The 12909-nt window shown below is 37.1% G+C and overlaps 1 long non-coding RNA gene across 2 annotated transcripts; it reads right to left on the bottom strand.

Moving 5' to 3' along the window:
- Positions 1 to 9760: 9760 nt before the first annotated feature.
- On the bottom strand, positions 9761 to 11856 carry LOC110874765. 2 transcript variants are annotated; one of them, XR_004867662.1, is made up of 3 exons: positions 11186 to 11856; positions 10600 to 10657; positions 9761 to 10382 (listed from the first exon to the last, which is right to left on the bottom strand). It is a non-coding gene; the product is annotated as an uncharacterized LOC110874765 (long non-coding RNA). The 2 variants fall into 2 exon arrangements; XR_004867661.1 differs by having other exon boundaries at positions 10600 to 11856.
- Positions 11857 to 12909: the final 1053 nt, after the last annotated feature.

Here is a 12909-nt window from a genome sequence, read left to right as displayed (position 1 = left end):
ATCTTAAGAAATTCCATTTTTATATACATGCATCCTATTAATATTATTATAAGTTTCAGATTAAAACAAAATGTTAAATAAAAAAATGAATTATGACGGTGCTACCAACTGTTAAAGCATAAATAACATAACATAATACATATAAAAGATTCATTAGTAATACTAATCAAAGATTGAAAAACGTAATATTAAATAAATTGCAGCCTCAAAACCAACTTGTTTAGTCATGTAACAAAAGAAACACTAAACAAGATAAGGACTGAATCATAATTTTGAACAAATTTTACATCTATTATGAATCAACTGAAAACAACTTGCCCATAATTTTGAATAAATTTTACATCTATTATGATCTACAGTTTCATCCTCTATTCCACAGAAACTGCAACGGGTCGAAGTTAGATGCACATTGCGTTTAAACAGTTCGACTTTTGTTGGAACACGATACCTAGCCACCCTCCATGCTAAAAAGTTTACTTTTAAAGGTACCCAGCTGTTCCATTCAAACCTGTTCCATTCAAACCTGAACCCAGTGTCCACCACGTTTAAACTCCGCAGCCTAGTCCGAATACTTTTAACCGTGAAAACGCCTTCCGTATTCAGCTGCCACCTCCAGGTATCTTCCGGAGCTTCTATTTTAGCATTCCTCAGCAGCCCCATCAGGCCAGATATTTCCAGCAACTCAGCAGGCGTTTGTGGCCTTCTTCTCCAATGGAACCGAGCCACATAATCACCCCCATTCCACCCAATTCTTTCCTTGACCAACACATGTTTTGCACTTTCAATCGCGAATAAACTTGGAAACTGAAATCTAAGTGGAATGTCACCCAACCAGCTATCCATCCAGAAGCGGATTAATTTCCCATTCCCATATACCCCCCGAATCAAGGACTCAAGACATATACCCGCCCTTCGAACTCTTTTGAAATCACCCCAATTTGCTTCCATGGACTAGGCAAAGACAACATTGTAGGGATGTAGTTCCAATTTCTTGACCCACCATGAACCCCCCAAACCACCTTTCTCCACAAACTGTTAACATCCACCTTAAACCTCCACCACCACTTCGCCAAAAGTGCCAAATTAGCATCTTTAAGAGAAATTATACCCAACCCTCCCACCTCCTTTGGTGCTAAAACGTCCTCCCATGCGACCCACTTCATCTTTTGAACATTCGAACCACCACCCCACAAAAAGTCTCTTCTGATCTTCTCTAATTGTTTAAGGACTTGAGCCGGAGCCTTAAACAAAGAGAAGAAATACCTAGGAAACAAACTCAAAACCGATTTTATAAGGGTAATACGACCTCCAAAGGATATGGTGTTGGCCTTCCAAATCGACAAGCGTCTCTTGAAAGTATCCACCACCGGTTTCCAATTCTTGATAAGATTCATGTTTGCCCCAACTAACAAACCTAAATGCTTAAAAGGGAGCTCCCCGACCCTACACCTAAGAGTCCCCGCCATCTCTTGAACCTCTCCAACAGAGACCCCAACCCCGAAAAGCCAACTCTTTGATGCATTCACTCGAAGGCCCGACACCAAGTAGAAACAACGAAGCAATCTATTAAGGTTTTGGGCGTTACGTCTAGACCACTTGCCAATAAAAATTGCGTCATCGACATATAAAAAATGATATAACACTGACCCTTGAGATGTGTATGGAATCCCCTCAATGATCCCCATAGAACAAGCCCGCTTAATCACTCCGGAAAGGGCCTCCATTGCCATGATAAACAAGAATGGTGACAATGGATCTCCTTGCCTTAAGCCCCTATAACACGAGAACTCTTGGTTCGGAGATCCATTCACCAAAACCGAAGCTCTTGCGGTGGTTACCGTCGCCATTACCCATTTCCTCCAAAGACTAGGGAAATTCATCTGCAACATGATTGAATCCAGAAACTCCCAATTCAAGGTATCGTATGCTTTCTCTATATCCACTTTATAAATCATACCCGTCTTTTTTCTCTATTTCAACCATGGTATAATCTCATTAAAGATTAACGGCCCATCCAATATACTCCTATTGGCAAGGAAGGCCGTTTGTTCCTCAGAAATGAGCTTTTGTATAACCGCCTTTAACCAATTCACCAAAACTTTGGATATGACCTTATTAACACATCCAATCAAGCTTATGGGACGATAATCCGACAACCCACCCGGGTCCCCGCACTTGGGAATCAACGAGATGAAGGAAGAAGTACACCCCGTGCTAATAGTACCATTTTGGAAAAATTCTTCGAAAAGGTCCTGGAAGTCTGACTCTAGCAACCCCCAACACCTTTTTATGAAATGGAAATTAATGCCATCTGGCCCGGGTGCTTTATCACCTTCACACTCCCAAACCGCTTTCTTTATCTCGGATAAGGAAAAAGGAATAACTAGTGTGCCCACCTCCTCCCCGGTTATAGTATTAATATTAGGACAAATTAAAGTCGGTCTAGTACTCGTGGGTTCCTGAAACTTTCCTGCAAAAAAGGCATAAATTTCATCCTTAATTAAGGTGGGGGGAGGTTTCCCATGTACCGCCAATCCATAGGCCGTTTATACGGTTATTCGTCAAGTTTGCATTTATCACCCCATGAAAATATGTCGTATTTTCATCCCCTTCCACTGCCCATCGAACCCTAGACTTCTGTTTCAAGTCCATGGTTTTCAATCTATCCGCCTCCAAAATCCTTTCCTTGCACAAAGATCTTTCATGTATTTCATCAGGATTCAAGTTTCTGGATTCGGTAGTGACTTCTAATTCCTCCAGCCGCTTTAACTTTTTCCTTATAAACCCTATCGCTAGATGCTTTGACCTCCATCACCCAAGCTTTCAGCTTCTTCCTCAACCATCTAAGCTTACTAGCAAGCCTCAAATCAGCCGCCCCATCGAACCTAAACGAGTAGCATAATGCCTCCACCTGATCCATATTCCCCGGAATCTCCATCCAGGAATTGAACATCCTAGAAGGAGACGGACCGAAATCTACAGGAACTGTAGACAGAAGCACCGGACAATGGTCCGAAACAATGTTTGACAAGGCGAGTAGCGAAGCAGTCGGCCACCTGTTCATGAAGTCCCGGCATACGAGAAATCTATCCAACTTGCTCTTTTTCATCCCATGTTCAGAGTGATAGGTGAACTTCCGTCCACCCATCTGGTATTCCAAAAGCCCTGCAACTTCAATGAAGTTATTAAAGAAAAATGCGTTAAGCCCAACAAACTCCGAATTGACCCTTTCATCGGGGCCTCTCACATCATTAAAATATCCCAACAGAACCCAAAGACCTGGAAACGAATTCCAGACCTCTACCAGCTGGGTCCAAAGCCCCCTTCTTTCGATAGGGTCATTCTGGGCATACACGTTAACAATGTTCATCACAACCCCGGTGGCCAACATGTACCCAGAAATAACCAAAAAATTCCTCTGTTTTAACACCCCTGTTCTACAGAACACTGCTGGATTCCATATAGACATCAAACCCCCGGACCTCCCCACAACACTAACCGAATCATACTCAAATCTGGTACGACCCCAAAACCCACTTACCATGAATCTGTTGTTTTCCCCCCAATTTAGTTTCCTGAACCGCTAGAAAATGGACCCCATGTGTCGTTTTCAGTCCCCTCACCCATTCCACTTTTCTCGAGTCCCCGACTCCCCCCGAAGATTAATTGTTAAAAAATTCATTGAGGCACTTCAACTTCACCATCACCCGAAATTAAAACACTGACCTGTGCTTGACAACCTTGTAGTTGGAAACCAACGCTGGAGCCGACCTCGATAGTGGCCTCTGATTCATGTTGAACAGCTTTCTCAGGACCTTGCTCCGCCTCCGTTTGGGCGTCCATCGGAGTGGCATCCATCGGCGTCTGGGTTCTTCAAGAGACCTATTTGTCTCTTCCCCTGATATCGATTTGCTTTTCTCAGTTGCAGGAGTATTCAGGTCAAAAAACCCAGCGCATCTAACTCCATTCCCAAACACCACTGGATCTGAACTAGTCAAGTCCACAGCAGGAGGCCCACTATTAACCTGATCAGGGCTTACACATCTGGGTCGTTTTCTAGATCTGAGAATTGGGCCTGAGCCTGATCCGCAAGACATTCCAATATTAAAACCCTGCCTCACATGTCCTGGACCCACCCAATTATTATTATCTACCAGCGCATGATCTACCCCCCTATGGTTTTGTGCCACCTTTTCACCAGACACCTTTTCCCTATGCAACTTTTGACTTTCCCCATGCACACGAAACGCACCTGCCGACTGTTCAGTATCCACAGTCGTAGGCGACCGTTCGGTTTCTTTCCGGCCATCCCCTACTTGCCCGTCGTCGTACTCCGGCCTATACTCCCTATCTTCAATTTCGTCTTCCTGATTAATCGCCGATGCTGAAGACTGATCCGAAGCGCCCCCCTTAGTGGTTGTCAGACAACCCAAAAAGTCCATAAATGACTTATTATGAACCTCCGAAACCCAAACTGTGTATCGTTTCTCCTTCCAACACACCTCGACTTCCTCCTCAATCGTTGAACCACACGAGGTCAGGACACCACAGAACCCATCGGAGTTAATAATTGATTCCCACGTAAAAACTGACCTCTCTACCACCGCACCGAAACTTCCCCCGATACGATCAAAGAGATTGTTGTCCTTCAGTTGCATGGGAACTCCTGTTATCTTTAACCATGCTAATCGACTAAACTCCATGTCCTGCCCAACCCACAAAACCGCTGATGAACAAATACTTCCCCAAAGCTCCGCCTTCCTTTCGATAAACCTCGTCGCTATCCTTTTCTCTTTAAACACAACAAGGCACTTGAGTCCGCCCAAATAAGATATCGGGTTCTCCAGATAACCCCCTTCTATCAGCATCCCAATCTTTGGGAACCCGTTTATGTCGAATAGTTCTATAACCACGGATCTCATCATGCAATGATCTGGATATAAAGCTATTTTTTCATTTGCATTCACCGATATCCTCTGTTTCACTTTGGGTCCATCCTTCCCCATTAGCGCCTCCGTATACGTCCGACCATCCCCGGATTTACAGGTCGCCATTGTTTCTGGTGCCCGCTCGGTGTTGTGTTCCGAACGTTCTGCCTTTCCTGCACCTTAGGCATATGTGTCATTCCATTGGCCTGATTCTGATGTTGCGGGAACCTCCGGTTATCCTTGTCAAACCTAGCAACAGAAACTGTTAACTTAGCCTCAAAAATCTTCACGCTATTCATCCCTTTTAGCACCTCCTCCACATTCTGTACCCCTTCATAGCGCACGAATCCAAAGAAGTTGCCTCACACATCCCTCTTCCTAGCCACATATGCATCCTTAACCCTCCCATATGGGAGAAACGCCTTCCACAGGAGATCCTTCGTCGTCCCTTCCGGTAAATTAGTGACGTAGAAAGTGGTTACTGATCTCCCATATCCCTTCCGGTAAATCACGTCTTTCCACTCTTGCTCTCTCATTCCCATTTTTGGTATATATTGAAGGTTTGAATTTCCCAACAGACATTCACAAAAATCGATGGAAACTATCAGAAAGAAATCATCAAGAAATAGAAGACGGTGATGATACGTAGTCACTAAATCTTGTGACCGTTGCAAGAAATCACCATGCAGTCGCAAATGTTGTTGTCAATTCAGATGATCGTCTTTTGATCTATTTTGGTTATATATCGTGGGAAAAGATCAAATAGGAAGTTAATTTTTGCTAGGAAGGATAGGAAGCCATAGAATTATGACATGTGGCAACATTTAAAATAAAGAAAAAGGGTATTTTAGTCAATCCAACTCCTTCTTCTTCCTTTTTCAAAACCCAGTAACTTCAAAACCCACCATTTTCAAAACCCACCATCTTCAACCATTTCTTCACTTTCTATCTCAATAATCACTACATTATAGTGCGATTTTCATCACCAATCAATGATTCAAAACCCGATCAACGTGTTCTTCAGCTTTTTTTTTTTTGAAGAAAACCCAGTTTAATTTCATAAAAAAATCTCGTTTTTTTCGGTGATTTTGGAGATAATCACTCGATTCGTTCGATTCGAGCGTTGATAAGTGTTTCTATCATTCAAATTTCGTCAACTGATGAAGAAATCGGCTTCGATCCATGTAAGAAATTCTATAATTTCATTTTCACGATCTGGGTTTTTTATTTAGTCATTGCGTTTTACGATCTTGGCGGGGGTCCGGGGGCGGCAACCCCTGGTAGCGGGGTCCAAGGGGCAGAGCCCCTGGCTGGGGTTGAGCTGTACTAAAAATGCATCAGAAAAATTAATTTTCCAGAAATTGGCTCATTTCGAAGACAGTAATTCGTAGACAATTCAGACAGTTCACAGTGACTATTGCGTTTTTAAGTGTTTTTAGCCATTGCGTTTTAGAAAATAAGAGAGTTTTATGTGGTTTCTGGCTATTGCGTTTTAGAAAAAACACATTTTTAAGTGTTTTTAGTCATTGCGTTTTAGGTAAAACACATTTTTTAGGTGTTTTCAGTCCATTGCGTTTTAGAATGAGTCATTTTAAGTGTTTTCTGGCCATTGCGTTTTACAAATAAGACATTTCTTTGTGTTTTGGTGCATTGCGTTTTAGGTAAAACACTTTTTTATGTGTTTTCAGTCCATTACGTTTTAGAAAACAGACATTTTAAGTGTTTTCTGGCCATTGCGTTTTACAAATAAGGCATTTCTTTGTGTTTTTGGTGCATTGCGTTTTAGGTAAAACACCTTTTTATGTGTTTTTGGTGCATTGCGTTTTAGGTAAAACACATTTTTATGTGTTTTCTGGCCATTGCGTTTTACAAATAAGTCATTTCTTTGTGTTTTTGGTGCATTGCGTTTTAGAAAAATGTCCTTTTTTAGGTTTTTTTTCATTGCGTTTTACGTAACTGGTGGTTTTTCTATTGCGTTTTACGCAACTGGGTTTTAATTTTTTTTAAATATAGCAATAGTATACTCGTTTTAAAGATAAAAAACGCTCGTTTTTTTGGTGCAATTTTTATAAAAAAAATAATGTCGTATGAAAGAGTTATTAACGTTTAAAAATGGGGGGGGGGGAATTGGAGGAGAGAGAAACTATTGGCTTGGATTGACTAGAATGCCCTTGAACAAACTCACGCGCCTCTTTTTTTGCTTTCAATTTCCCTGATTTAATCTTAGGCCTTGATTGACTTAATGGATGGTCAAGATCACTTCCTTGCCTTTCTAGCCAAATAAACTTCCTATTGTATCTCCACCCTATATATCGTTCCAAAAAAGATCTATTGCAGTTATATATTATGCAACCCTACTCTATGCGAAGGATTGTCATTTTTCTATTTGCCACTTTTCTTTTTTAAATTTTCTTTTTATGTTTTTATTTAGAGGGAAAAGATCAAATAGGAAGTTAATTTTGGCTAGGAAGGATAGGAAGCCATAGGATTATGACATGTGGCAAATTTTAAAATAAAGAGAAATGGTATTTTAGTCAATCTTATCATTTCTTCTTCCTTCTTCTCCCCAGTTACTTCAAAACCCACCATTTTCAAAACCCACCATCTCCAACCTTTTCTTCACTTACTATCTCAATAATCACTACATTATAGTGTGATTTTCATCATCAATCAATGATTCTACCACCCGATCAACGTGTTCTTCAGCTTTTTTCGAATAAAACCCAGTTTAATTTCAATTAAAATCTCGTTTTTTCTGGTGATTTTGAAGATAATCACTCGATTTGTTCGATTCAATCGCTGATAAGTGTTTCTATCATTCAAATTTCGTCAATTGATGAAGAAACCGGCTTCGATCCATGTAAGAAATTCTTTAATTTCATTTTCACGATCTGGGTTTTTATTTAGTCATTGCGTTTTACGATCTTGGCAGGGGTCCGGGGGCGGCAGCCCCTGGTAGCGGGGTCCCAGGGGCGGCAACCCCTGGCTGGGGTTGACAGACAATTCACAACTAGTTCACAAACAGTTTTATGTGTCCATTGCGTTTTAGAAATAAGAGAGTTTTATGTGTTTTCTGGCTATTGCGTTTTAGAAAAAAACACATTTTTAAGCATCTTTAGTCATTGCGTTTTAGGTAAAAACACATTTTTGAAGTGTTTTTAGTCATTGCGTTTTAGGTAAAAACACATTTTTAGGTGTTTTCAGTCCATTGCGTTTTACAGAGAACACTTTCTTTTATTTTTTTAGGTCATTGCGTTTTAGAAATGAGACATTTTTAAGTGTTTTCTGGCCATTGCGTTTTACAAATAAAACATTTCTTTGTGTTTTCTGGCCATTGCGTTTTACAAATAAGACATTTCTTTGTGTTTTTTGTGCATTGCGTTTTAGGTAAAATATTTTTTTATGTGTTTTCAGTCCATTGTGTTTTAGAAATAAGACATTTCTTTGTGTTTTCTGGCCATTGCGTTTTACAAATAAGTCATTTCTTTGTGTTTTTGGTGCATTGCGTTTTAGAAAAATGTCATTTTTTAGGTTTTTTTTTTCATTGCGTTTTATGTAACTGGTGGTTTTTCTATTGCGTTTTACACAACTGGGTTTAATTTTTTTTTTAAATATAGCAATAGTATACTTGTTTTAAAGATAAAAAACGCTCGTTTTTTTGGTGCAATTTTTATAAAAAAATAATGTCGTATGAAAGAGTTATTAACGTTTAAAAAATGTGGGGGGGGGGGGAATTGGAGGAGAGAGAAACTATTGGTTTGGATTGACTAGAATGCCCTTGGACAAACTCACGCGCCTCTTTTCTTCCTTTCAATTTCCCTGATTTAATCTTAGACCTTGATTAACTTAATGGATGGTCAAGATCACTTCCTAGCCAAATAAACTTCCTATTGTATCTCCACCCTTTATTTAAAATGTAACTTTGTTTTTATTTTCTTACTTTTAAAAATACTAGTATGGTGCCCGTGCGATGTGGCGGGGAAGACATACACTGTTAATCACATAGATGTAAAAAATATGAACATATAAAAAGTTATAGTCGTTTAAATATCACGAGGGAAGTTGAATTAAAAGTCAACATTATGTTTTAAAGATATTGTATCATATGTTACCACTTATAAAGTTTTAAAATTTGTAAAATTACATTTTTATCTTTGTATATAGTTATGTATTATAACGTTGTAAAAGATGGTGAAAACATTCGACACTATGTCGTAATAAGTTAAATAAGTTAAATGGATAACATATACGCATTGAGTTTAATAATGCTTATACGTTATATAATTGTTAGATTCCTAACCTACAAAACTTATTTTCTTTTACTAAAACTATATAGAACAAAAAAGCTGTTTTTTATTAATTTTTCGGTTGGTTCGGTTTACACATTTAGTTTCAAAGCGTAGACCGAACCGTAGAACCCGGTTTTCAAAACCGTTAACAGAACCATATATTTCTTTTAACGTGGTCAAACCAGCCATTTTAGCTTAACGGATTCGACCATTTTAAAAATATATCCATGGAGAATTCTTAATAATTCTGCCTTTATATGTGTCAATATGTTTTTATCTTTTTCGCCATACAAGATAGTGGGTTTACCCGTGTGTTGCTACGGGGCGACAATTTGTAACGCGAATGCTCATTCCTTTTAGCCAAATATATATACACAAGTTTAGGAAATCTTGCATTCGGCGATTTTAATATTCTTTTCTTACGGTTGAACTGAAAAATAAGTTACAACAAATACACTAAACAATTCATCCTTTAAAAGCGAAAGTAGTAATGCCTTGCTGTTTAACTTGGTAATAAAAGCATTGCAAAGTACTCGAACCACATTTGCCCAGGATACATATTTTCATATTCAACAAAACTATCAACATCCAAAACAAACCTCATCTAAGTTTCCGTTTGCTCCCTGAGCCTTCAATTTACTCTCATATACATACAAAACACAAATATACAAAATGTATGGTCTCCCTGGTCTCTTTTACTATTGCTGCCACATGTGGTGTTGTGTAAAGATTCCTAGTTGGACTAAACTGTACCAAATCTAGGCGTTTCTCAATGATCATCTGCCATTTCAACTCCTTCAACATAAACATAATCAGTGGCGAAGCTTGAGATTTTCGACCGGGGGGTCGAAAACGTATATACCAAAAATTTCTATAAAACTGGGGGTCAAAAACGTATATACCCAAAAATTTCTAAACGAAAACTACGTACCCTCCACTACTGAGCGAAAAGTTCGGGGGGTCGGCCGCCCCCTCCCGCCCCCACAAAGCTACGCCCTTGAACATAACGTTAATTAATTAGTACTCGATATTCAAATTCCGCGTAACCCGTGAAATACCACTATTGAATCATGATTTCTGTATTTGAAGACTAGCCTTAAGTACGGGTAAAGGTAAATATTTAGGCTTCAAACGGTTTCCCAATAATCACCAACGAAGTCGTAAGCTGAAATTTAGCATATATATTATTTTTAATAAACTTGATAGGAAACTAAAAACTCAAAAGTCCTTCTAATACCAAAATTCGGTATCAAAGCACTAGATATAGGATTCTGTTAATGTGGGGTGATGTTTTTAGTTAGGTGGTTGTGTGATTCTGATACTAACTCAGACTCCGATTCTGTTACGAACAGGAAGAACATATATGAAGCATATGTACAAACCTGGCGAGCGAAGATACAACAAAGCAACAACGAAGAGCAAGAAACGCTAAGAAACCAGCTTCAATGATAATAAAATTTAAGTACATGTCAGTATAAAAAGATATATAAATAAGGATGCAATGTAGGTAAAAAAATATCAACAAAACCCTAACAAAAGTCAAACAGTAACATAAGAGTTCGTAAATTGAATAGCCTTAACCTAAATTAAAAACCCAAATAACATTGATAGTAAAATTAAAACTATAAAGTATATAACTATAAACCTTATTATACAACATTATAACCATAACATGAACCCAAAAACTTGTCCTCGGTAGATCACAATAGTGTCTAAACATCTTTAGATCAAGCATAATCAAATGGAAAAAAAGAAAAAAAAACTTAGATCACTGATCCATTGTTGTTCATATCCAAAATCACAAAAAATAATAATAATAATAATAAACAAGATGTAAAGTATATGAAAGCTGATAACAAATTAACAAAAATGACTATACATAACTCACATTCGAATTTAGAATTCAGCGCAAAACAGTTTCCAGATCAGCAAGTTATGAATTGTGAAGTAAAGAAAAAGCAAAATTACCTTCCACTCTTCGAGTCGTGTCTAGTGTGTGCACGGCGTAGACGATTCTTACCATCAGAGAGATGAATTTCTAGATACAGCACATCAAAGTCACCTGATCTCGACAAAATCAGTTGTGTATAAAACGGAGATTACGAAGATCAAACTGGAACGATGAAAATAAAATCAAGCATAACATACTAAATCAACAAATTCGTTTTCGATCGATACACAAAACGAGATTAGAAGATGATACATAGACATAGAAATATATACAAGAAAAGATGATTCGAATTGACCTCAGAACACCCCTGCAAAGCGACTGATGATGTGTGTGAATGAGCAGCTGATTGATTGATAGGGCACGGCGATTGTTATTATATAGATAATCATCAATCAACTGATGTAATTGGTATATAAAGAAAACCCTAACCTGGAGGATTTCTGTACCGGAAGAGGGAAGGGAAAAGTCGAATGATGTTTAAGAAGGTGGCGGTGGGATTCATCGGTTTCCTTTAATCGCTCCCACCCAGTTTCAATGATCATCAATCATCAACGATTTAATTGCCATAACCAACCAAAGAATTGATTTCATCATTGAATATTTAACTCCAAGATACGTAAAAATTGAGTGAAACCTCATTGAATGAGGGCAAATTTGGGAGCAGGGATGAAAAATTAGGGTAACAAGGCATGACTGTTGGGATCACGTCTTAAAAATTGGCTGGGAAATTACATTTATGGACATGGGAAATGCTTTATATCTATCTACTATAATAAAAGAAACCAAATTTTGGACACGTATCATTCATAGGGTATCCTTAAATCTATATTTATCTTATATTAACTAAATAAATAAATAATAAATTAATATTAAATCTTATCATGTTTTAATAAAATATTATCCTCAAATCTAAATTCTTAATTTAATATATTTTTAAAACAAATATCTCTCTTCCCTACTTATCTTATATCAAATATATAAATAATAAAATAATATTAAATGTTATCCTAATCTATTAATCTTATCATGTTTTAATAAAATATTATCCTCAAATCTAAATTGTTAATTTAATAAATTTTTAAAACAAATATCTCTCTTTCCTACTTATCTTATATCAAATATATAAATAATAAAATAATATTAAATGTTATTCTAATTTATTAAAAAAATAACTTTTTTATTAATTGGTATACAAAATTATATTTATTCAACTCGTGTAAAACGCGGGGTTTTTAAAAATATAACTTTTTATTATTATTTACTATACAAAGTTACATTTATATAACACGTGTAATACACGAAGTTTTTAAAGATATAACTTTTTATCATTTGCTATGTAAAATTAGATTTATTCAACACGTGTAATACACGAGGTTTTCAATGATACAATTTTTTTATTATTTGGTAGATTTTCAACCCGACTATACACTGGGTTTTTAAAGATACGACATTTTTTTTTGTATTTAATATACAAAATTACATTTATTTAATATGTGTAATACACATGGTTTTTAAAGATATAACTTTTTTTAGATATATTCAACACGTGTAACATACGGGGTTTTTAAGAATGTAATATTTTTATTATTTGGTAGATTTATACAACCCGATTATACACGGGTTTTTTAAAGATACGACGTTTTTAGTATTTAGTATACAAAATTACATTTATTTAATCTTTGTAATACACATGGTTTTTAAAGATATAACTATTTTTTATTATCTGATATATAAAATTACA

Source organism: Helianthus annuus, chromosome 9 (assembly GCF_002127325.2).
Source record: "Helianthus annuus cultivar XRQ/B chromosome 9, HanXRQr2.0-SUNRISE, whole genome shotgun sequence".
Taxonomy (NCBI): domain Eukaryota; kingdom Viridiplantae; phylum Streptophyta; class Magnoliopsida; order Asterales; family Asteraceae; genus Helianthus; species Helianthus annuus.
Note: the sequence above shows the minus strand (reverse complement) of the source record. Positions and strands in the feature narration are given on the sequence as shown.